The 26,557-nt window shown below is 43.6% G+C and overlaps 1 long non-coding RNA gene across 1 annotated transcript; it reads right to left on the minus strand.

The window, feature by feature from the left end:
- Positions 1-2,634: 2,634 nt before the first annotated feature.
- Positions 2,635-23,420, minus strand: LOC103880738. The gene is made up of 3 exons (XR_641928.4): positions 23,175-23,420; positions 12,991-13,255; positions 2,635-3,348 (listed from the first exon to the last, which is right to left on the minus strand). It is a non-coding gene; the product is annotated as an uncharacterized LOC103880738 (long non-coding RNA).
- Between the last annotated feature and the right edge of the window lie 3,137 nt (positions 23,421-26,557).

Raw genomic sequence — 26,557 nt, forward strand, 5'->3', positions numbered from 1 at the left:
CCATTGCATAGGCTGCTCAATCAGCTGGCTCAACGAACCCTGCATCAGACCACTTTTCCAAGCTGCAGCCAGGAGATCCTTTCAAAACAGGAACCCCCTCTACTGCCATCCGCAGCTGCTTAAACTTCTTGGTGGCTTTCCTTGGCACCTAGGATAAAGATTAGGAAACTCCGGTTGGCCTACACAGCCTCATATCTCAGCTTCCCTCTCCTCTCCTGCCACACTGGTCTCCTCTTAGCGTGTGGCGTCCTCTGGGGCTGTTTCCCCTTCTCCTCCTCCTCACCTGCAATTCCTCCTTTCAAAGATGACATCCCCTCCAGCTTTTGACTGCTTTTGTTTGCTCTCTAATGCCTTCCAATAACTATTTTAAAAGGTTTTTCCAACACTTATCATTGTTGTCTACAAGAAAGGTAGTTTAATATAAGATCCTCCCTCTTCATCTGAATTCATCATAGGGTTTTAAAACACTTACATTTAGCTATTCTCATTTAGTCCTCATAAAACATTACTAAGATCACCAAAATGAGTTAATTCTCTCAACAGATGATTTACTTTCTCCCTTTCTATATTCCAGCTGTTATGCTAGGCAGTGATAGGCAGGGAACAAATCAGCGGGAAACAAATCAGGTCCAGTCTCTAGCTTCACAGAGTTTATGATCTAACACAAGAGTCATTCGCTAAATGAATATAGTGAATTTTAGAGAGACCAAGGGCCTCATGCCAGGGCCCATAGTGGAGTAAGTAGCAGAAGTGAGATTTAACGCCAGAGCTCTGACTTCTGCATTGGTGCACACAACACAGAGTATTTTTCATGAGGCTACCCCATAAAAGCTATATCATTCATTCATTCATTTAAAAAATATTCATTTGAATACTTTTAATCTACCAAGAACTGTTCTAAACACAGAAGATACAAAAAGGGCAAAAATAGAAATTCCTGCTCTCATTCTGCCCACATTCTAAAGAGTTATTACTTTCTTAAGTCATATGTAAATAACACCCTTAGTGTAATCAGATATTCTTCAAAGACTGAATTTTATGGAGCATGTGTTTTTCATTCACTAGGGAGGCACATAACACTATGAGCTTTGCTAAAATTGGTTGATACAAGGAATACAATTATGATAAAATGTTCTTTATGATAAAACCACTTCACTATTTGGGGAATGGGCCACAGTAACAAGCCTTTGTCAATTTTTTAACGTCTATATTAACAAAACAAATGCAAAAAATAAGACCTAGATGAATATATTTTTGTGAGTCCTTATTTATACAATAGCCAGTCTCTAATAATGATAACTGTGGCCGGGCATGGTGGCTCACGCCTGTAATCCCAGCACTTTGGGAGGCCGAGATGAGTGGATCACGAGGTCAGGAGATGGAAACCATGCTGGCCAACATGGTGAAACTCTGTCTCTACTAAAAATACAAAAATTAGCTGAGTGTGGTGGTGTGCACCTGTAATCCCAGCTACTTGGGAGACTGAGGCAGGAGAATCACTTGAACCTGGAAATCGGAGGTTGCAGTGAGCCGAGATCACATCACTCCTCTCCAGCCTGGTGACAGAGTGAGACTCTGTCTCAAAAAAATAAAAATAAAAATAAAAATGACAACTACAAGGCCTGATTATATATTATTTTCATAAGAAAGATCCGGGGAAAGGAAGAATGAGAGATGGGCATAGAAAAACAAGAAGAAATAGGAGAGTTGAGTGACAATTTTTGCAATTTCTTTTTCTTTTATCAAGACATTTCATCTTCTATCACCCATCTCTCCTCCAAGCATCTCAGCCACCTACAAAAAGACTCACTTCAACTCCCAGAGACTGCGTGCTGAATTTCATGATGAACTCAAATGCTTTCTCCCCAGCCTTTCCCTTCATTCTCACAGTGTGGCCCCGCCTGCGCATATTGTCATTTAGCACGGATCAAAGCCTTACACTGAGAGGATGGAGTCTTTGGAGACAGTGAAATCTCAAACATCTGCCAGTGGGTAGATAAGGAGGCGGGGGCATCAGGGTGCACCCCTCAAATCACATCACATGTAACTATTGGGGTCAGGAAAGTTAAACCTCTCACTACAACAAATCACTACCATAAAATATCAATGAACTTTCACAAGGAAAATCAGGGCAAGGTGATCTATGTCAGCTATGCCTGTCTGTTTCCTCTAATGAAATTTTGACTGGTTCTTTTCACTTGCTAATGAACTTCAGAGACTCTCCATTCTACTTTATCTCTAGGTCTTAACATTGAAAATAGCATAATCATTTTAATAAAATGTTATCATTGCAGATCTATTTTAATATTTTATAGCATGATTCATTAATTCATCAAATATTTATTGTAGATTTACTGCGTGCTCTGAGAAATACAAAGATGAACTTAAGATCTAGTGTACTGGGAATGTTTGCCAAACTTGTAATTCTGATCTACTATCATTGGCTGTAGAGCTGGATATCACACAGGACTGAGTTTCATAATACGGGGTTATAAGTGATACTTACGGAGAGAGATGGAGGGGTCGTTGGGAGAGCTCAGTTTACCACAGCAGCCCTAGAACTGACATATAGTGATCACGCAATCAACGTTCGTCATGTAAATAAGCAGCCAGAAGAGAGACACATGAGAAAGATCTTGGAAGTATGGTTTTAATAAATAGATCAGGAAGCTGCGTAGAAGAAATGGTGTATACAGAGATGCAGAAGGAAAAAGCTGAGCAGTGCGCTTGAGCTACTAGCTGCCACGCAAGCACAGAAGGGCTGACTCCAAACCACCTTTCCAGCATCATGTCCCCTAGTTGTCTTGTGACCATTTCTTTGCTCCATAAACTTCCTTCTCCTCCATACTTTATTATTCAAACAGTGCTTTCACTCATATCTGTGAGCCAAGCTTGAGATCACGGGCAGTTTTTACTTTTCCCTTTCCCTCCCTTGACATCTAGTCAGAACAAAGCCTGAATAATATACTCCTGAAGTTCTTCTTGGTATCCATCTCATCCTCCTAAAACTTTCCTTCAAAAAACACTGAAAGTTCCCATTACCACCAGTCTTGTTTGAGATCCATCTTTTCTCATTGGATGTATGAAAGGCCTTCTTAATTTCTCTTCTTACATTCCAAGTTTCCCCATAGGCCATGCTCAGTACAACTCCCAGACCAGTTCTCTTGAAGCAGAGCCCTGGTACTAACATGTTCCCGTTCAAGAACTGTTAATGCTTCCCAATTATATGAGGATTAAAGTCAAGGCTGTGAGTCCAGCAGAAGCTCATGGACATTATGACAGAATTTGAGCCATTATAGGAATTTCTTCAGGTGATTCACATGGTTAAAATTACATTTTGAAAGTATCCTGTGAAATAAAAAATGGAAGTTAAGGCAAGCATGCAGGTCATAAAATGACTTTGGAGGCTTGAGAAAACCAGGCTAGAGGAGATAATATTCTATACCACAAAAAATTAGTGGAGGTAGAGAGAAGTAGATAAGTAGGAGAGCTATTCAAAAGTGGGATTGACTGCTCTTAGTGATGGGTTGAATACAGGGGGAAAGGAATTGGGGGTGGGGATGCTGCCCACTTTTCTGAGTAGAAGACATTTTGTTTGCCAAGATAAAAAAAAAAAGACAAAAGAAGAATCAGCTCTTCTTGGAAGTAGGTATGGACTGGGGATGAAGAAGAATGTTGAAGTCAGGTTTGGGCACGTTGAATTTAGGACGTGTGGATGGAGATGTTCAGGGACCCCTGGCCTTGTAAGACAGGGAGCTCAGAAGATATGTTTGAGCTTGTATGAATCAACATTTGTTGTGTGACAAGCCACCCCAGAAGTTAGTGTCTTAAAAACAGCATGTTTTATTATTGCTCATAACTTCAAGTCATCTAGATGTTTCTGTGGATCTGGACCAGGCTGGCTAATCTGGGCTAAGCTAGTTTATTAACCTACCAGTTAACTGATAGATCACCAGAGGACCAGCTGTTTTCAGAGGGCCTTGTAGACAGAAAGGGTGAAGGAGGTGTCTTTGATCATCAGCTCAGCCCAGTTTGTTCACTGGGCTAGGATAAGGGGTTCCAAGATCAAAAGCATATGTGTGCAAAACATCTTGAGGTACAAACTTAAGACTGGCACAGCATCACTTCTGCATTTTGTTCTCCATAGCAAGTCCCAAAGGCAGCCAGATTCAATGGTTGGAGAAATCAACTCCACCTCTTGATGGGAGGAGCAATAAATATTTCTGGACAGGCTTTGCAATGTACCACAGAGCTGAAGAACAGATATGGAAGTTATCAAAAGATCAATAACAGAAGTAGGTACAATTTCCCAGGGAAATGGGTAGGGTGAGAAGAGAAGAGAGCCCAGAGCAGAATCTGGAACCCCACAAACACTATGACACAGATTGTAGAAGATTCCATGAAATAAACAGAAGTAGCACCCAGGGTTATAGGAGGTAACTAGAAGATGGCTGAGTCATAGCAAAGAAGATGATGTTCTAAGAAGGAAAGTGTTATGGTTTGAATGTGGTTTGTCCCCTCCAAAACTTATGTTAAAATTGATTGCCAAAAAAATTGCCAAGGTAACCACGTTGGGAGGTGGGGCCTTCAAGAGGTGATTAGGCCAGCAAGATGAATTAATGTCTTTCTCACAAAATCAGGTTAGTTCTCCAGAGAGCATGTTTTTATAAAGCAAGGTCATGCCTCATGTTTTGTCCTTTTTGCATGTACACTTCCTGTTTTGCCTCTTTGCTATGTTGTGATGGTATACAAGACCCTCACCAGAAGTGGACCAGATGCAGCTGTCTGATCTTGCACTTCCCAGCCTCCAGAATCAAGAGCCAAATGAACCTCTTTCTTTATAAATTACCCAGTCTCCGGCATCATGTTATAGCAACAGAAAATGAACTAAGATTGAAGGTATGTAATAAATGCCAAGAGAAAAGTACTAATCAGGCCAAGTACAGTTTCAGCAAGGTGTTTAAAAACAAAAAACAAAAAAAAACCACCTAATATCTGAATAACACTTATGTAGCTGGATAACATTTAGAAATTAATTTCTGGGGTTTCCCCATGTATTTTCTCTTTTTCTTTCTTCTGTACTACTACTACTGGGGTCTTTCTGCCCTCCCCAGCTACTTAAAAAGGAAGAAAACTCTATGCTTTATTGCTTCATGGGTGGTCTGTGGCAGGCTGGAGGGCTCACTGTGCTTGCAAGATGTCTCCATCTTGTTTTCAATAGGCTAAGCTCAGAGGAGAAAAGAGCATTGGCAGAGCAATAGAAGAGAACCAGGACTTGGAAGAAGCAGGAGGCAGAGAGGTGCTTCATCCTGATTTTAATAAAAAAGAGAGAGACATTTCCTAAGACTAGAGAGGAGTGAGGCATGTGGATGACAGAACAATGGTATGCCTATCTTCTGCCTTCCCGGGGGTGACGCCTCATAGAAAGAATTGGCAAAAATGGGATCACAGGGACAGTGGTTGCCAACTTCTCCCAAGATTCTATATTCAAAAAGGAATCTGACCTTGAGAGCTGAGGGTGGGAGAGACAATGACTCCACCAGCAGGTACTTGGCTAAGCAGATTGTAACGACCAGGGGCCACCATCAGCACATTGGCTCATCATGTGGGCTCAGAACCTTTAAAAGACCCTGAGGAACTTTATGTCCCAAATAGAGTATGTGAGATGGAATTACAAACTAATGAGAGGCTAATTTATTCACAAATAAAGAAATGTGCTGTTTCCCAAACACGTAGGTTTGTGGAATGAGAGTCACCTTTGCCGTGTCCACTATGTACAAGGCAATGTGTTAATGTTTTCAGTTCATTATCTTATTGAATCTTCCCAGTAGTACTGTAAATTCTGTTCTGTAGTTATTCTGACTTCATACATAAGGAAACTGAAGAGCAGAAAAATCTAGTCAGTTTTATGGGCTCTAACTAATATATGTGAAAGCATGAAGTTGAACCCAGATAAGCTAATGTCAGAGCCCTGTCTCTCAACCACCATGCCATTCTGGTCCTGATGATTTAAAGCATTTATCCAAATAATGCAGGCAAAATAAGAGGAAATAATAATCAAAGTTCATATGTGTGCACACAGACACACACACGAACACACACAAAACTTCAGTAATTGTACTATCCTCTTTTTTCTGGAATTTGGTGGGATGTTTCTGTACCTCCTAGGAAATGGCCCAGTCCACCTATTCTCTTGACTTGGCCTAGAAAGAGATAACCAGGGAAATAACAGTAATAATGACAACAATAATAATGGCAGACTTGCAGGTAAAAGAAGGTGTAACAATCCCAGCACTTTAGGAGGCCAAGGCAGGAGGTCAGGAGATCAAGACCATCCTGGCTAACACAGTGAAAGCCCATCTCTACTAAAACTACAAAAATTAGCCAAGCGTTATGGCACACGCCTTTAGTCCCAGCTACTCAGGAGGCTGAGGGAGAAGAATCACTTGAATCCGGGAGTTGGAGGTTGCAGTGGGTTGAGATTGTGACACTGCCCTGCATCCTGGACAACAGAGCGAGACTCCATCTCAGAAAAAAAAAAAAAAGTTCTGACAAGGAAAATGATGAGAAATGATCATTCATTTCCTCTGCTAATACTTAGGAATAGGTTAACGGAAGTCAGTTGGAATCTCTTTTAGTGAATAAGAAAATAACGGAAAGGAATAAATTAAGGGAGTACAGGATAAAAAAGAATAATGAAGGCCGGGCCTGGTGGCTCACGCCTGTAATCCTAGCACTTTGGGAGGCCAAGGCGGGTAGATTGCCTGAGCTCAGGAGTTCCAGACCAACCTGGGGAACATGGTGAAAACCCGTCTCTACTAAAATATAATAATTTAGCTGGGCATGGTGGTGTGTGCCTGTAGTCCCAGCTACTTGGGAGGCTGAGGCAAGAGAATTGTTGAACCCAGGAGGGTAGGTTGCAGTGAGCTGTTATTGCACCACTGTACTCCAGCCCAGCCTGGGTGACAGAGTGAGACTCTTCGTCTCTTAAAAACACAAAAAACAGAAAACAAATAAAAAAGAAGAAGAATGAAAATAAAGGTAGAGCAGAAAGGGAGAAAAAGAACTGGTGGAGAAGAAAAAGCCCAGAGGGAAGAAAACAATGAACAAAAAGCAAAGGGCAGACTGCAAGGATTGGACTATGCTTCCCAGCCATCCAGCCCTAGGAAATCCTATTAGACAGCAAAAAATGAGATTATTGTATTTTTACTTTGCCACAATATGCAAATGACTCCATTTAGCTGTTAAACATGTTGTTATTGAATTCTGAGAAATTCTCTTCATAAGATGTAATATTTTTGTGACAATATTGTCAGCAATGCCAGATTGCTTTTCTATTTTGGTTAAGCTTTTATCCGAGTCTAGTATATGTCATCTACTCTCAGATTCCAAATGATTGCTTTTATGCAATTTTTGTGTAAGCAAGAAATAATAACATGCTTAGAAATGTGAGAAATGTGTTAACCTTCCCATTATTTTTCAGGGCCCAGAGAATTAGAGGGTGGGCCACAATAGGGAATGTAATTATTTCTCATGATGAATTTTTATGTATGTTAATATCCTTGAGAGCCCACATATCTGTTATTAACCACATTCATTTATTTTGTTCCAGTCTTTGTGCCCCATGTTTTTAGTCCTACTTTTTGAGGCCTTTTGCATAACTGACAAAGACTTTTAAAACCTGTAAACAAAGGATTGTGAAATCACATTTTCTATCTCTGACACATTTATTCCTTCTTGGTGGCGTAACCTGAAGTAATTCTGACTATAATTCAAAAAGAAACTGGACTCTCAAGACATCTTGACAATCGCTGACACTATCGTGACAATGCTTGTGGTTTCTATAAATTTTTATTGATTTAGATGACTTTTCTGATAGAGAAAACTTTTCACCCATCCAGGATCAATCAATGAGAAATAAAGAGGGAAGCAAATACGAGAAATGTTTTGCATGATTCATTAGTCACAAAGCACATCTGTTCAGATCAGAACCATTTTGAAATCTGCTATATCTAGCTACTGAGTCCTGGACAATGACTAGTGGGTCAGAAACAATAGTGACTTTCTTAAGAATAAGGAAGTCTAGTCATCTAATCAGCAAAGACAGTAGTGCGATGGTTAATTTTATGTGTCAACTTGGCTAGACATAGTTGGTACCTAGATATCTCGTCAATCATTATCTAGGTGTTACTGTGAAGATATTTTTTAGATGTGATTAACACTAAATCAGTAGACTTTGAGTAAAGCAGGTTCCCTCCATAATGTGGGTGGACCTAATCCAATCACAGTTGAAAGTCTTAAAGGAAAAAAGACTCACCTCCCCCCAGGAATTTGCCAGCCTTTCAACTGGAACTGCAACAGCAACTCTTCCCTAGGTCTCCAGCCTTCTGATCTAACCTGAAGACTTCGGACTTGCGGCCTCCACAATCTCTGTCAGTCATTCTCTCTTTCTCTCTTTCTATGAGTGTGTGTATGTTTATGCATATTTAAAAATCAAAATCATATAGAAATACACACACATACATCCTATTGATTCTGCTTCTCTGATGAACTTTGTGATTACTACAGGTAGCTAGGACCTACTTCCTAATTATTAACCTTCAATTAGCCAGGCTTATTCTACCCTTGCTGGCTCATTGCTGGTAGCAAGGCTTAGCCAGATAACCGAAGAGTAGATAGAGAAACCGCATTCTAACACCATTTTCCTGATTGACAGAGATTAACAGGTTCTTTACTTTCACATCAATAGAGATGCCTAGGTCAATGAAGATCTCCAGGGAGTCACTTAAGATAAATCTTGTTATAAGTAAGACCACACCGGAACCCCCCACAAGCATCCATTTTAAAGATTTTCAGCAGAATGGCTGACCTCAAATCAGACAGAAACATTGAGGCAAATAAGGACCGACAAAGGCCTCTAGATTGATATAAACTAAGTCATTGGAGGATGTATCAATTAGCTTTTGCTGTGTAACAAACCACCCCAAAATGTAGGAACTTAACTGTTTTATTATTATTCCCAAGTCTGTGGGTTCACTGGGCAGTTTTGCAGTCAGCCATTGAGTTGGCTGGGTGCTCTTGGTCTGAGATTGGTTACTCAAATGTCTAGTAGTTGATGCTGGCTTCCCATTGCTCTCCAGGGTGCCTGGGCCACAAGTCTCTCACCATCCAGACTCCAAGGGCTTTGTAAAGGTTTTGTTTTCTCTCAGGCAAAGCATTCAATGTTTGCATGCCAGGGGAAAAATATCACCTAAACCCCAAGCGCGCACATTGTTTTATGCCAGGTGATCTGATGGAGAGGGAGCAAAGGTCTCTTCTGTTTCCTTAGGCCATGGATTTAAAACAAATCAGGCAACACAGACTGCTCCCTTGTATTTGGTAAATTATTTATAATGGCATTTGACTAGAAAATATAGCCATAGACTTGGAAATAATAATTTTAAAAAGAGTGAATGTGACTCTATTAGGGAAATGGTGTGCTAATCCAGGTTTTGTTATCATTTCAGCCTGATGGCAGATTGTCCATGAGATCTTTCTAGATTCATGGAGGGAGAAGCTTTGAGGAAATGAATTCAGGAATCTCATGCAAAAAAAAGAAAGCGGCATAAACTTTACCCCACCCCAGACCTGATATGAAACCCTAGGCGATCCCTCCTGCTCAAATGTTCATACTGTGTGCCCTGAGTTATTACCTAACAGTGGTCATTCTTCTAATAACAGATCCTGGGATTCCTGAAACCATGCTTTCTCTCAGTGCCGTTGTCTCCGGGCACATACGCCATTGAGACAGCGACATCACACACCCTCAAAATAGCAGTTGCACAAAGCAAACATTTGCCCCAAGCACGTCAGACTTTTGACAGGCTGCAGCATGATAAGTTACCAGACATGTTCCCACAGGAACCTGCGTGAATTGATTGCAACCAGACTCACTCGATGACAAGTGACAGACAGCGGATAATGCAGGGAGGTCAGGTGGGCTGCCAGGCCCAGAGCCAATTGCTCCCTGGAGCCCATCAACAAGGGACGGGACTCAGCAGGACCAGGTCGGCAGCCATCCTGGTTAGCTTCCAGCGGGTACAGGGAGAAATCACAGCTGGCAGAAGCCTGGACTTCTGGTGCCACTCCAACACAGTGAGGGTAGAGGAAGGTGAGAGGAGGGTGTTACTCTTTAAAAGAACTCAGATTGCATATGAAATGCATCTCTTTCTTCTTGCTTTTGATCCCAAAATGAAAAGAGTTTAATCTCCTATCTGAAAAGAAGCTCTTCCTCTGCTCTCCTGACACCAACAAACCATCAATCATTGCCTAGATTTCCTGAACCTCTCAGTACAGAGGCTTCTAGGCCAAGAAGCGTTGAGAAAGGCCTCCTTCCAGCTGAGGACAGTGAAGTGTGGTAGGAAGCAGAAGTCTCCCAGAAAGGGCATACCTTGTCTGATCCCTCCCTCCGACAACCTGCTCCACAAAATGATGTGGGGAGAAAGGGGTCATGGCTCAGACTCTGGGAACACAGTGGCTTAAAAATTGATAAGTATTCAGACTGGACTTGGTCTCCAAAAGCCAAACATCCTTTTCCCAGCTCTTCTGACTTCTCACTGCTGTTTCAAAGACCCCTCTTGGCACAACAATGGGCAATTTCTCTTTTGTAAAACACCATAACAGATTTAAAGGGCACACAAACAAACATACACACACGTACACACACAAACACACATGCACACATAAATACACACACATGCACGCATAAATGCATACACATGCGTGCATACAAATACACACAAAACCACAGCTAAAATCCTTTGTAATCCCAACCCAGCTATTTAAATCATTCAGAACCTGGCTTGGAAGAGAGAGAGAGAGAGAGAATAAAGTAGAAAGGACTGAACAGGTTGAGTTACTCAGGATTCTGAATTTCAAAGCAACCTCTTACCTCCCAGGCTCCTGTCAATGTGCTGACACCGTGTACAATTTCAGACCTAAAACAGAGCTCTGTTCTTCTTTATCAGACTTTGGCCCTAAAGGCAATTTTGTCACCTCCCAGTCCCATAATAAATTTAATGGGCTGTTGAATTACCTTCATGTGCCTGGGGCTTTGGCAGCAGAGCTATCTATAGCTGCCTTTTTATATCTTTTTATAAGGGTAAAGTGCTGACTCTTTGTCCTTAGACAAACTTCAGATTCCATTGTGATTGACTGGTCGAATCAATGAGATGTGAGATCTTTTCCCCCTGAGAAAGTCATCTGACAGAAATAACCTCTGAGCCCCTAAAAGGTCAAGTTCCTATCAGACTCCTAATCTGGTCAACCCCTTGGGCTTGGCAGGACAGTATATAAGCAATGGCTGTGGCCAAGGGCTGAGCAGAATTGTGACAGTTCCTCCTTGCCCACCATGGTCTTCTGTCTCCACTTTTCAGATGGGATGAGAGTAGCTTTAGCTTCTAGATCTGGAAGTTCATGTCATCCCCGCTCTCTGGGCCACACCTCACCTGCTGGCTGTCCACTTTATACCCATGTGCATGTGCCCCCTCCTCCAGCCCCAGAACCCCAACCCTCACCTGCACCCCAAAACCCCATGCTCCTGGAGACCTCAGCTTTAGGAGATGAGTGGGGCTGGCTTAATGAAGCTGTTGGAGAGACCCAAAGGGAAGGACTAGTGAAGTCTTTCTCAGCCAAAGGTTGATTTTGAAGGAATCAATACAATCATCAATATTTTCACAAGGCCACTTTATCCTCCTTTTGAGGATTCCTCCAGAATGGTTGTTGTTATTCATCTGTTTAAAAAGCTTTTCTTCTTCTCAAGTTCTTTGCATTCAAGGTACACTAAATTCTTTTATTATTCAGAAGGGTCAGGAGATGGAGTCAAATATGCTGCTTTAATGGCTCTCAAACTCTGATGTCTCTAAGAATCACCTGGGGAGCTTGTCTCTAATTGAGATTGCTGTGCCGTGACCTTAAAAATTCTTATTCAGATGGTCTGAAATTGGAATCGAGAATCTGCTTTTTTATAAGCACGCCAGGAGATTCCAAGGTTGGTGGTCTAAGTAGCATGGCTTTTCTTAATAGTTTACCATTTGCAGCTAGTCGATTTTCACAGAATTATAATGTTTTCAAAATGGATCCATGGCAGGAAACCTAATAGAAGTACAGCTGACACATGAATAACACGGGTTTGAATGGTACGGGTCCACTTCTACATGGGTTTTCTTCTGCCTCTGCTGCCCTTGAAACAGCAAGGCAGACCCCTCCTCTTCCTCCTCCTCCTCCGCCTACTCAACAAGGAGACAATGAGGACAAGACCTTTATGATGATCCACTTCCACTTAACAAATAGGAAATACATTTTCTCTTCTTTATGATTTTCTTAATAGCATTTTCCTTTTTCGCAGTATGTAATATATACAACATACAAAATAGGAATAGGAAATGCATTTTCTCCTCTTTATGATTTTCTTAACAGCATTTTCCTTTTTCACAGTATATAATATATACAACATACAAAATAGGAATAGGAAATACATTTTCTCCTCATTATGATTTTCTTAATAGCATTTTCCTTTTTTGCAGTATATAATATATACAACATAAAAAATACGTGTTAATTGACTCTTGACTATGTTATCAGTAAGGCCTCCAGTCAACAGTAGGCTATTAGTAGTTAAGTTTTTGGGGAGTCAAAAGTTATATGTAAATTTTTGACTGCCTGAGAAGTTGGTGCCTCTAATCCCCACATTGCTCAAGGTTCAACTATATAATTTTAAATGGCTTTGAGTCCGACTATCTGAGAATTCTGTTCTATATGCTTCTTCTGAAAGCTTTAGGATTTCCACAGTGTGAAGTACCAAGTGATAGTCTCCTGTGGACCTTCATGTGCCATGGCACCACCACATATCTGATGTTCATATGGAAGACCCTGTGAGCAGCTGGTTGGTGGGAGGCCCTGGTAACTGGCTTGACACAACCCGGGTCATTGTGCCAATAGCAGAACTCATACCTCATCTTGCATGGCCACTCAGCCACACCTGTCCCAGAGACTCCGCCCTTCACCTGCACTTGCCCTTGCAGACGGTCCTTGGGTCACAAAGAAATCACTGGAAGAATCAGATAAGAAAATTATGGAATGATTGTTTGCAGAATCTGTGTTGACTTAGAGCAAGTTGCAAGTGGGAGATACAAGGAGCAGAAGCAGGCAGGCCACGTTGAGAACAGAGAAAGCCAGGGCTTGTGTGATCTCCTTGGTTCACTGCTTGCCTGATATCCTGTAAACAAATGGGAATTTGATTAAACCATCACCTGGCAGTGTTCCTTTTCAGCAAACACTGTGTTAAGGATCTGTGCTCACCTAAGAACTAATGCAGAATGGTCATGTTGTAACTTTCAGTCACCTCTGTGAAAAACCTGGCCACATTCAGAAGAGAAAGCATACATACATTTCCACTCACATGATAGGCCTGTTTACGGTCTGTATGTATTGAAGGAGTAAGACCAATAAATACCTAAGGCAGAATTTCATATCCTGACTCCACAGCAAATCCCAAAAATGGCTAGGGACCATCAGTAGGCCAGCATGACCAGCAGGACCTAATCTTAACACTGAGGATGTGGAAGGTCATGCTGTGCTATTAACTTCTCTGTAATCCCAGCCGCCTGGGAGGCTGAGGCGGTAGAATTACTTGAACCCGGGAGGCGGAGGTTGCAATGAGCCAAGATCGTGCCATTGCACTCCAGCCTGGGTGACAGAGTGAGACTCCGTCTCAAAAAAATAAAAAACTTTCTCCAGTTAAAATTGCTAAGGCTAGTGACAGGGAAAACTGGGCAGAGAACAGATCCCTCCCCACACTGAAGCAGGTACCATGAGAGAGAGACTTTCAAGGTCTTTGTGAGTTTGGCCTTCAGAAATTCAAACCTTGCAGCTTGAGTATATGCATAGGATATAAGAACTAGAAGAAAGTTTAAAAAGTATTTTTTACTTTATGGTATAGGTGAGTAAACTGTCCCTGCAAAATGCAGTGGCAAATACCAAGTAAACATATAATTAGTAGTACAACTGGTTGAGATTCACTACTGAATTGTATCCTCACCAAAGGAAGCCTATTTTTCAGAAATACTGAAATACTTCATCAAATCTTTGTTGAATGGAGATTGAGAAAGGTCCAAGGAACAGAAAGCAAGAGACACTTCAAAAAATGCAATGAGTTCATTCAAGCTCCCTGATGATGGTATGTGACATCCTGATATTTACAGGACAATTAATTCTGGACACTGGATCTTCATAACCTCAGTTGCCCTTGGGAACCTGGTGCTTCTTTTCTTCCATCCCTGTCTCTGGGTGGCCATTTGGAACTGCCTTCTGTATGGCTGAGACAAGTGGGAACTCTCCCTCTTATTTCTGCAGCATATTGGTGAAAAGCTCTCAGCAAAAGGTTCTGGCCAAGGGTAAGCCAAGCCTTTGCTTCCAGAGGCTGGAAGATCAGGTAGGTCCAGATTATCATCGAGTCAGTGGACAGCAAGGCTAATGTTCATGCATCCTGTCCCATTCTAAAATTCCAGTCTCATCTAGAAAATCCATCTCTTTGGACAGGCCAACACTGACACAATGCACTTAGATTTGGAAGAAATGTCCAGTGTGTTCGTGGGGGTAACCATTAGGTTAGAGTGGGCAAGAAGATTAGTGTGAGGCCATAGTTAATACTCTTCCCAAGGGAAAACTCAATGAGGTTCCCGCCTGCACTGATGCCAATATGGGGCTCACTGGCCACCCGGAGACAGGAATGGAAGAAAAGAAGCACCAGGTTCCCAAGGGCAACTGAGTTTATGAAGATCCAGTGTCCAGAATTAATTGACATATAAATATCAGGATGTCACATGCTCACCATGTTCTGTTCTCCTGTCTGTTCTGTCCATATCAGAAGCACAATATTCAATTCTGGGTAGAGCACTTTAAGAAGCTTGTTGGAAAATTGTTCCTCCTAAATGCCCTAAATGTGTAGAGAATACTGCTTAGGATGGTGAGAAACACTCCTGATCTTGATAAGAGAGTAATAGAAAATTCCAGAGATGTTTTGTATGGAGAAGAGAAATACTCGAGACGGACATAAAAGTAATGTCCCAGCATGTAAAGAGCTGCCAGAACAAGTTGGGATTTTTCTTATTCTTATGGCTCTAAAGAGCAAAACTAGGAGCAGATTTATTTTCTACATAAATACAAACTTTCCAACAAAACAAACAAAAGAAGCATCCTAAATATTGAACACAGTTTGTAAAGCAGTAAGTCTCCCATACAGAGGAGTCTGAGGAGAAACTAGGAAATTATAAGCAAAGATGTCAAGGGCATTTATTCCTCTACTAAGAGTGCCACAGAGGATCTTTAAGGCTTCTGACAGCCTTAAGATTCAAAAGCTCTGTGCCTGGAGGTAGAAGAGAGACAAATTATGAGCCTCTGCATGACATATTTCTTTTTCATTTCCTGACCATTCAATTGCATTGCTAAGTGGACTCTTAGTTGGGGAAGGCACTTAGGTGGCAAGCTAATCAGATGTTGGAGAAGACACATTCAAGTGAATTTTGTGCAGGACAGAATAAAATTCAGAAAGGCAAGCAGCTGCTCAGAGACTATATTCTTCATGTCTCCTTGGGACACCTCTTCTTGTATGTGACTTATCTAGTTGGGAAAGTTTTTCTGTTGCAATTTCAATTCATCTTCCCTCCTCCTAGTTACTCATGAAAGGCTACTCTTTAGGGGTGTGAGGACCTAAAGCCATTTAGTTACTGGAAGGAATACAGACAGAGCAAATAACTGTCGCATTCCACTGGGTCGTACCCTTCCTCTTTCATATAGCCTCAAAGAAAAAAGCCTCCTCTTACCATATGCATTTTATTTTTACTCTCTGTTTATGGGATTTTGAAGTGTAGCCTTGAAATAATTACATTTTTGCGAAACAATAACTCTGGAATAAGCTTAGCAGATAGTATTTGGAGAAAGAAGAGTTCCCCATAAGCTGCACTGCACAGAGCCCGAGTCAAATGAATTTCGTCTTCCTTGAAAAAAACCTAAGCTATCTTGAGACTTGGAGCTAGAATTCTAGAAAAAAACAGAGAATCTAGAACACCCAGTGTGAAGCCACCTGACTCAAGGGGACTGAAGAGCTTGTTCAGCCATTCACATCAGTGATGCACAGGAAGAGAACATGAAAATCCTGAGCACTCAAGCCAAACTCTCACCTTCAGTTGTAGTAGGATGATGGCAGTAACACCTTGCATTTACTTAATACATGACAATTTATTATACATTTAAGACTTTTACATTTTATAAGTCTGGATGTTGAAATAGTTTACAAAATAGTTTACAAAATTAAAAAAACAATAATGTTTAGAAACTCCAGGTGGCCCTTCTACCATGAAAGGACACAGTGAGAAGATACTATCTATGAGAAAGAAGGCCGTTGCCAGGCACCCAATCTGCTGGTGCCTTGATCTTTAACTTCCCAACCTCCACAGTTGTAAGAAGTAAATTTCGGTTGTTTATAAGCAAAAAAAAAGAGAGAGAGAGAGAAAGAGGAGGAAGAAGAAGAAGACGAGGAGGAGGAGGAAGAGGAAGGAGGAGGAAGGAGAAAGAAAAAGAGAAGAAACTCCAAGTGGCTTTCACAAAGTCACCTCAGTAGTAAGAGGCAGAACTAAGACTCAAACCTATGTCTTCCACCGCTAAGGCCAGTCATCTTTCTACTATAAAGAACCTGTGCTCTGTAACAAGTGTTATTTGCTTGTATTTTCTTTATTTCTTTACTTTTTAAAAACCATTTTAGCAGTGTTCCTTCTGGGAATTTTAAACTACATTTCAGCATTGCTCAGCTTTCATAGAAAAACTCTGTTCTGTGGAAGCCATGGAGCTATTTAAGGCTTAGAGGATTTCCCATAGTGAAGTACCACCAACTGGGTGGCTTGCACTCCAGAAACTTACTGTCTCACAGTTCTGGAGGCTGGAAGTCCAAGACCAAGGTGTTGACAGAGTTGGCTCCTTCTGAGGGCTGTGAGGAAAGGGTCTGTTCCAGACCTCTCTCCTTGGCTTGTAGATGGCTGGGTTAATGTTCACACGCAGTGTTCTGTGTGTGAGTCTCTGTGTTCAAATGCCTCCTTTTGTAAGGACATTAGTCATATTGGATTAGGGGCTGACCTGACTGCAGCATGACCTTATCTTAACTAATTATATCTGCAATGACCCTATCTTCAAATAAGGTCACTTTCTGAGATACTGGGGCTGAGGAGTCCAACATATATTTCTTGGAAGACACAATGCAACTCATAGCAAAAAGTATCCTAGAAATCACTATAAAATGAACATTACTATAAAAAGCCATTATCCCCCTTTTTTTCTACCTAATATGTTTGCTCACAAGACAAGAATGCACTTAAACACGTTAATATGTATGTTTGAGCATGTGCATGGATATGCACATATAGTAGAAAGAAGGGGTAGTTAACTAAGGCAACAAGGCAGCATGACCTACCAGACTCACACACTGGGTGATGAGGTTAAAGAATATCAGTAGCAATACTCATTTTTCTACTTTTATTCTCTTTTTCTTTTTTTCCCCCTTTTTTTTTTTTTTTTTTTTTTAAATGGAGTCTCATTCTGTTGCCCAGGCTGGAGTGCAGTGGCACGGTCTCGGGTCACTGCAAGCTCCATCTTCCGAGTTCACGTCATTCTCCTGCCTCAGCCTCCCAAATAGCTGGGACTACAGGCACCCACCACCACACCCAGCTAATTTTTTGTATTTTTAGTAGAGATGGGGTTTCACCGTGTTAGCCAGGATGGTCTCAATCTCCTGACCTCGTGATCCGCCCGCCTTGGCCTCCCAAAGTGCTGGGATTACAGGCGTGAGCTACTGCGCCCAGCCTCCAGTTTTATTCTCAAATGCCCTCTAAAAAAAAAAAGAACCTGAAGATGGCAATTCAGACAGAACTGTTCACTGTCAATGCAGAAATATATGCCTCCCAGAAGTATGTGCATGTTACAGTGGATCCCCCTGAACAGGGGATGATGGTTAGCACACAGGAATGCATTATTAATGATGAAATTGCAGGCTTCACCAAATAAATACTACAGGAAATTTTTGGGTGGGGGAGGGCAGTCTTCCCAGCTTTCTGAAATAATGGAGTCTGCCTGACCACAAAAGGCCCCCACCCCATTCCTCACTCAAATCTGGCTTTGCTTCTGGGGAGAGACGCTTTCCCCACCCAATTATGCTCCATGCTTCCAGTTAGACTGCCAGGCAAACATTCCCTCGGGCACTGGCCTTCTCCAGTTTCCAAAGAGAAAACACTTTCGACTGTCAGAAAGATGAACTTGACTCTGTCCATTGTGAAAAATAAATCATAGTTCTATTTGGGAGTTTTTTGGACAATATAAATGTACAAATTTATCATCAAGAAAGAAAATGAAACACAAGTGTGCTTCCCCCACCCACCTCCTCCCTCCTTATTGTTCCCCAAACATCTGCTCAGTGCACAGCTCTAGTGCCGGCCATGATCAAGCCCATTCAGCATGCCCGGACTCATCGCTCCTGGTGAGTTTCCGGGAACCTCAGTAGTATACATTTTTTAAAAATCACAGTGCTTGTGATGAGCTGCTCCAGTCACACCTGCTGTCTGGAGTTGTACACATTGTTAAGACGGTGTGGCCCTATAACCTTCAGGAACAATCTAGCGCAGGTGCTACCAGCAGAGCCCATCTCTGGGGCTCAGTGGAATTACAATGCCCTGCAGAAGTGTGCACCAGGGGCCTCTAATCAGGTCAGAGCTGATTGCCCCATAGCCTAGAAACATGTTGGAAATACATGTTGCAGACACATCGGAGAGCCCACTCCTAGGCAGTGAAGGGGCTGTCTGTTCTGCCTACAGCTTTAACAGATAAGGCCCAGGGCTGGGTCTCACAGGTTCTCTAGGCAAGTACCTGCAGCTCCTCTAAGAGGTGCACGTCTCACTGCTAAGTTGTGTCACTTGGGCCACTTGCAGAAGAGAGTTCAGTTAGTAATTTTCAGCCCACCCTTAACATCACCATGAAGTCCATGGGGATCTCCCATAGGTAATGGAAGGGGGATGGCCTGAACCCTGACGTCAGTAAGTGGGACAAACACGAGGGTCTTTTCTCTTTATTATACTCCTCTTCTGCAGATACACAGCCAGAGCTCACAGGAGGGTTTGACTCTGTTTTTTTAAGTAATAAGATACCAAATGAGACTCAGCTGAGCCAGTCTAAGGCCGACAGTATCTCCAGACCGTGAGACCAGGCTGCGGCCCAGATTAGCAAGCCTCACAGACTCCACACCAAAGGCCTGGGAAACGCTCTCTTCCCTGATCTCAGGGGACATGACCTTCTTTTCATTCCTGTGGTCACAAATAGATATAAGGCTATTAACCTTATTAGGCCTAAGATGTGTCCAGCCTGGAAGAGATATGCAAAGAGCTCTGAGATTTCTTCAGCATCGGCTGACCTGCAAATCCCAGGATGCCATTTTTAAAGGGGTCTGTCTGTGGCTATTTGTGGCAAAGGTTGAGATAATTCCAAATAGCACTAGATACTAAAAAGGAAGTGATGGCGAGGATTAAGCCTGGACACAGGTTGAAGAATAGCCCAAGTGAAGTCTCCCTGTGGCACTGACTACCTCTGCCTGCAGTTGAGGAATTTGTCCACTGCCATTCACCTGCCATTTTTCTGGAAACTCAGGGCCATCACAGGTGCTGGGCAGAAACAGGTAAGGCCTCAGTAACCATGGCAGAGGTCCTGGCAGCCTCTCTCAGCCTTTCTCCACCTGCCAGGGGTTCTGGCAGTGAATTAATCTCCTACAGAAAATTATCTGAGTGACTATTTTTTTTCAGTATTCCCAGAATCTTCCATGGCTAGTGCTACTCTAGAGACCTAGGAGAGACGTTAATACACTAGATACCTGAGGGCATCGGGGCTTAATTGTTCCAGGGAATCCCAGGTGAGAAAGATATGTTGTGTAACTTGATTGCCAAGTTTTTCAGTGGCCCTACTACTTCGACTCCTTCAATGACAAGAAACTGCAGAGACAACCTTCTGGCTTCTGTGCACTGGTGGGTTGTACCAATGCCCCACTTGGGGAGTGGAAGCAGGTACATGTGAAAAGACATTTGGACTGTAACTTGCTGGGACACTCCTGTTTCTAGATAAGCATCCAGCTCCCATTTGGCCACTGAGAGACATGCTGAAGGAGTGAGCTGTGCTTAGCTCAGCTTTGTGTGGGTGCTTTTTCATTCCAGGGCGTATGCCCAGTTATCAATGGCTTATTCCAGGTGCAGTGTCTCCCTAATCCCATCACTTTAGCCTGCATTGCTAGTCTCTGTGTTCCAGTTCATAACAGGCTTTCATTGGCACATCTGGCTCTAGGGGTGCTTGGCCAGAATAATCCACTGTTCCCAAACCACAGCTTCATGCACTGAATAACACTCTGACTTTTTAAGAGCTGGATATGTCGATTTTGCTTCTTTCTGACAATGAAGATTAGTTCTTGCGAAAGTTAATGTTTCATCTCATGGAATACAGAGAAACGGGGAGGACAATTTAGCAATAATGCATCTGGGTGGGTAAGAATCAAGTTAATCTCTTGCTAAGCCTAGGAGAGATTTGGGTGGGGGAAGGACAGGAAAGAGACCAAAACGTACATTCAGGAGTAAAAAAAAGTCAAAGGGAAAATGTCGCCTGTCAGCTGTTAGTATAAAAACTATGTGGATTATCTTTCTCCAGTTGTGAAGGTCAGTATTACTTCTCTAAATTACATAATGTGCAAAAGTAAAACTCATTTTAGTAAGAGAGGGTAGGATAAGACTTGCCCTTGGGTAGTAGTGTCATCACAGGCGATATAGGATGCCCGTTAAGTTGGAATTTCAGAAAAAGAACAATTTTTTAGTGTCACCTTAAGTATGTCCCATGCAATATTTGGGACACACTTATACCAAAACTAACTGTTATTTATTTGAAATTCCAGTTTAACAGGGTGTGCTGTATCGTTTTTCTTTTTGTTCAATCTAGCAACTTAGCTGAGAGGACAGACAACAGCGAGTGACGGGGACTTGTCCCGCCTGAGAGTCTACCGCCAGTTTGCCTGTCATGGAGCTTGCCTGCATTATTTAACATGTCTGTGCTTCCATTCATTCATGTGAAAAATGAAACAAGGGTACTACCAGGTGGCCATGGACATAGATATGTCCAGGATCTGGTTTCAAAGCAGTTCAAAAAAAGAAAAAAAATCAGTCATCAAATACAAGGTTGAAGGCCAGAGACCCAATTCCCATATTTGGAGGAGAGGGTAATCCGGATGGATCTGCAGTGACTTTTTTTCTTTTTTCTTTTTTTTCTTTGAGATGGAGTGCAGTGGCATGATCTTGGCTCACTGCAACCTCCGTCTCCCGGGTTAAGTGATTCTCCTGCCTCAACCTCCTCAATAGCTGGGACTATAGGCGTCCACCACCATGCCCGGCTAATTTTTTGTATTTTTAGTAGAGATAGAGTTTCACCATGTTAGCCAGGATCGCCTCAATCTCCTGACCTCGTGATCCACCCGCCTCGGCCTCCCAAAGTGCTGGGATTACAGGTGTGAGCCACCGCGCCAGTCTGCAGTGATCTTAATGTGCTGATGGATCACCTGTGACTCTCCTCTGAGGAGCTCCACCCCCTAGGTTGGTAGGACCCACAGACCACGTCTACAGCCAGGGCTGGGGGTCCGGGATTCAAATCCGTTCTCCTCACTAGACAAACCTTCTTGGAATTGCTGAATCGTGCAGTGGGACAGAGTTGGCAGTTGTGTATCTGTCTGGGACTGAGGACCTTCAGAAAATAAAGCTCATTTTAAGGGGAGACTCGGACACAGTGAGCTTGACTCTGTAAGGAACCTTTACTTCTAGAAGGGAAGAAGAATTCTGAGAACATCGAATGGCTACTTGGATGTCATCCCTGGCCCAGGGTCTGAGAGCTGGAGAGTTAATAACAAAAAGTGCTGGAAAGTGCTGTCCTCCCCATGCCTCCCCACCCCCACAGAAAACCCTACTAGGGCACAAGTAGCACCTTCAGGACTATTCTTGCTGAGAGTGGCACAAAGGGGAGAGTGGCAATCGCCGTGAACTCCCCAGAGTCCTCCAGCGCCCACACGGCATGGCAGCCCACAGTGATCCTAGGGAGAACATCTTTCTCCTCTTTGTGTTGCTCTCTGTATGCAGGGGCTCAACTGTAGGAGCCAAAGGGGCCTGACAGAGACAGGGGAGTCCAGCAAACTTCAGCCCCCGCAGAGCAGCCGTAGTTCCCAGGGAGTGCGGAGGTGCCTGTTAGACAAGGCAGTGCTGACCGAGCATGGTGCCAGTACCTGGGACAACTTTAGGATGACAGACAGTGCCCTTGACTGCAGAGTCAGCACCAAGGACTGGATGTAGTACACATGTCCCCAGCTCTCCAGGGGAGCCTGAGCCTGCCCCACGCGTAACACGTGAGTGAGTGGATGAAGGAATGCTTGACTTGAGTGACGCTCACACAAGGAGCATAAAGCATCCAGCTACGGAGCTGAGACACAGGGAAATAGATGAGGCCAATTTTTTTTTCTTTTTTCTTTTTCTCTTTTTTTTTTTTTTGTCTGTAATTTCTAAACTGTGGCTAAAGAAAATGCCAGTATTTGGTTTAATTCCCATCTGGCACCTTTTTCAGCGGTAAATTGATTTCAGTCTTTTTTTTTTTAAAAAGTCTCATCACGAAGCTTCTATAGTTAGGTATAATTCATCAAGGTTTAGAATTAGCCCAAATTTCTCTAAATTCTTCTTTATTTTTTCACACAAGGCTTCATGATTGTTGGTTTGGAACATTAAGATGCAAATGATAGAGGAAGCGTTACACATTTAAATGTGCAGGGTTGTGTGGCATTAAGCTGTTCTGGAAAAGCACCACAATCCTCCTCCGGCTTGTTAAGACGGAAAAAATGAGAGAGCGGTGAAAAGGGAGGAAATGTTAAATTTATCTCGATTCATGCTTTGTAGGTCAAGGTGAAAGAAAAAACTATAAGCTTTTCAAGACCTAATCACTGACAGACACGCCTAGCAAAGATCCCACCTTACCCAGCCAAAGCAGAAAGACCATGGAGGGATTGGAGACAAGAATGGCCTGTTTCCCACTGATACCTTAAACTGAGGTCTCACTGGCCCATCCTTCACTTTCCCTTGGAGAGCTGGTGTGCATTCCTAACAGAATGTGTGTTTGTGACAAGATAAGGAGTAATGACATCATGACAGGGGCCAGGCAGTTCCAAATGTGTTCTCCCCAAGGTGTCCCCCTGCCCAATGTGCGTTGTGACTTCGCTCACATCTTCCTCCCTTTTCCTACCTTTCCTTAGTGTCTCTCTCCCTCTTCCCTCTCCCTCTCCTCCTCCCCCCCTTCCCCTTCCTCCTCCTTCCTCCTCCATCCTTTTCCCTTTTTCCCCCTCCCCTCCCCTCTCTTTTCTTCTCTCCCTCTTCCCTTCTCTTTCTCCCCATAATACTCCCCAGTCCCCTTCCCCTCCCCCTCCTTTTTCTCTCCTCCCCCCACCCCTCTCTACCATCTTCCTCCTTTCCCCTCCCTCCTCTTCTGGCTCTCCTTCTTCTTTTCTCCTTCCCTCCTTCTCTTTTTCTCCCTCATTTCTCCCCCTTCCCCTCCCTCCCCTCTCCTTCTCTTTCCTCTTCTCCCCTTCCTCTTCCGATCTTCACTCGCCTGTCCCACAGTGGCTAAGCTGCCCTGCCCTCTGACCCAAAGCTCCAGCTCCACCTCCTCCCATCCTGATCCTTCCTGCCAGAGCCACACATACATTTGCCCCTGGGCTTGGTGCTGGCTTCTCTGAAATCCACCCACCTTGGGAAGGATGAGTCATGTGTTCTTGGGCCTCGGGGCCTTTGAACATGAGCTGTAAAGAAGGATGAGTGTTTCCGTTTGACTTTGAGCCAAGCTCAGTGGGGAGGAGCGCTTCACCTGTAACATGCTTGACTTGCCTGGCAAAAGGGCAGCAGGAACCATGCCCTGCTCTGCCCACCTAAGCCCAGTGGATGGAAGGAGGGCAAGTCTTTTCTCGTGTGGCTGCCCTGGCCTGAGGACATTGCTGGTAGTCTCGTCAGCTCTTCCTGGTCTGTCTCTTTGAGTGGAGAGAGGAATGGCCTAAAGTCGGGAGGCTGAAATGGAGGAAGCTTTGGTGATGCCACAGAGGCAGTGTGGTTCAGTAAACCCGGGGTGCTGGCATCGCCATTGTGTAGCTGTGGGCGAGACACCTAACCTCCCTGAGGGCCAGCCCCTTCTTGTCAGGTGGGGTTACGAGGCTTCCCTGTTGAGCGTTGTTGGGGTAAGGACATCAGATGTAGTAGAGCAGGAAGAGGCGCTGTCTCCTTTCGTGTGGAGACTTCTCAAGTAAATGATTTCCGTTTACCTATTGACAAAGGGGTTCACCAAAAAGTCAAAAGGGGGCTAGGACCCAGATCATTCATATTCTGGTTTCCTCCTCTCTGGGGGCACTGGGCTTTCATGAATAAGCTCTCCTGCAGGCTCTGTCACCGGACAGGCTATTTCTGCTCCTGGGTGGTTGCAGGCCCCAGGACTGCCTGGCGTACAATTCTCCCTGGGCTTTCCTGTTCTCTATCCATTTCAAAATTTGCAGCTTTTGCTCCCACAGTTGACAAGTTCCCTCTCCTCCTTTGCTGGGTGTGTCTTACTCACATTTCTGAGAGGCTGTCTCTGCCTGTCACTGTGCCATGGCATCAGCACCCAGTCAGGGGCAAAGCCCCAGCCAAGCCAGCATTGGAAGAAGGGAGGGGTCCTGAGACGTGGCTGCCTCGGCCAACTGTTCAGCAGATGCTGTGGGAGGCCCCTTCTCCCCAGCAGGCCTGGGGGCGGTCGGTGATTGGCAACTCTACCCACAAGGCAGAGGGACTGAAACCAGAACCACAGAGAAGGCGAGCAGCCTGCTTAGAGACCAGGGGAAAGCGTGCACTTCGCTTCTATTGCATCTCAAGTGTCATAAGAGCACATGGCTTCTCCAAGTCCTCTGAGCCAGTGGAGGGACTGAGCTAACATTATGATGTCCCTAGATGAGTAGGCTGTGGCAATTTGTGCTTTTTTTATTTGGCAATAATATTTAACAAGACATTTGGGTCAGTGGGATCAATTAGACCACACTAGAACTAACTAGAAGTGCTACATTTGATTATAAACTCCCGAAAGGGTACTCATGGTGGCCAGAGTTATTTTTGTGCACAGGACTTTAAAGAGGGGAACGCTTTGTTCAACAGGGGTGCATACTGAGCACAGCCAACTTGTTGGGGCACTAGGTGCTATTGCAGGGGAGGCAGAGATCCCCTCCAACCTCCTTAAACTCTTATGAGGGCTCTTTGGCTGCATCTAGAAACCAAATTGACACCAGGCAGATTAACAAGAGAAAAACATACAAATTGTATGAGTTTTCCATGTGCATGGAGATCTTCACAGGAGAGTGAAGTCTGAAAAAGTGGCCAAAGCCAGATGTTTTTGGACTCTTTAGACAAAGAATGACAATTTTAAGAAGTGACAGGACAAAGAAAATCGGTGAGGGCAGTAAATTTTCTAGGAGAGTCATTAGGAGAGATACAGGGGCGGGTGGAGGAGTGTAAAACAGATGGGAGATAAGGGTTACTCTCTAATACATATTCATTCAGGTCCATTCCAGCCGTCACTTCCCAGTCTCTGGTGATAAGGGCTATTTTCACATGCTAATATGGCAATGGTATCCCCCACCCCTAAGCAGGAGAAATACTTATCCTTTCTGAATGCAGGAAGAGACAAGTCAGCTGGCCCTTTCCGAAACTACAATTTTTCCAGTGTTTTCAGCCCTAAATCATCAATCCGGCATATTTTTGGATGACACATCCTTCACTCCTTCACTATCCAGCATGATTATAAAATACACTCCTGTGTCCTTCGGGGGTTTCAGATTCAGCTGGGGAGACGAAAAATCAGGAGAATTCTTCCAAGAAAGACTATTCTGCATAATATAGCAAGTAGAAGTTGGAGATCTAGGGACAGCATGAGAGGGTGGGGAGAGGAGCAGAGGTGAGAGAGAGATAAAGTGTGAGCCATCAAGATGCCAGCGAGCTGAGCACTGCAGTGTGGGCCCAGCCCCCAAGCCTTGCTGAGCCTACTAATCTCATGGATTTTTGCATGAGGGATTTTTGTTGTTGATGTGTGGCGGTGGTGGTTGGCAACACAAGGTGTTCATCTGGTGTGTTATAGAAACAGCAAGGGGAAGGAAGGTCCAAGAGGCAGATGGAGCCACCTCACTTCCCACCTGCTATGATTTGAACATTTGTCCCCTCCAAAACCCATGTTGAAATTTAATCCTCAATGAGTATTGAGAGGTGAGGTCTTTAGAAGGTGACTGGGTCATGAGGGCTGTGCCTACATGAATAGATTAATGGGTTAATGGATTACTGGGCTATCATGGGAGTGGGACCAGTGGCTTTGTAAGAAGAGGAAGAGCCCAGGTGTGGTGGCTCACGCCTGTAATCCCAGC

This window comes from Papio anubis, chromosome 1 (assembly GCF_008728515.1).
Source record: "Papio anubis isolate 15944 chromosome 1, Panubis1.0, whole genome shotgun sequence".
In the NCBI taxonomy this organism is placed as follows: domain Eukaryota; kingdom Metazoa; phylum Chordata; class Mammalia; order Primates; family Cercopithecidae; genus Papio; species Papio anubis.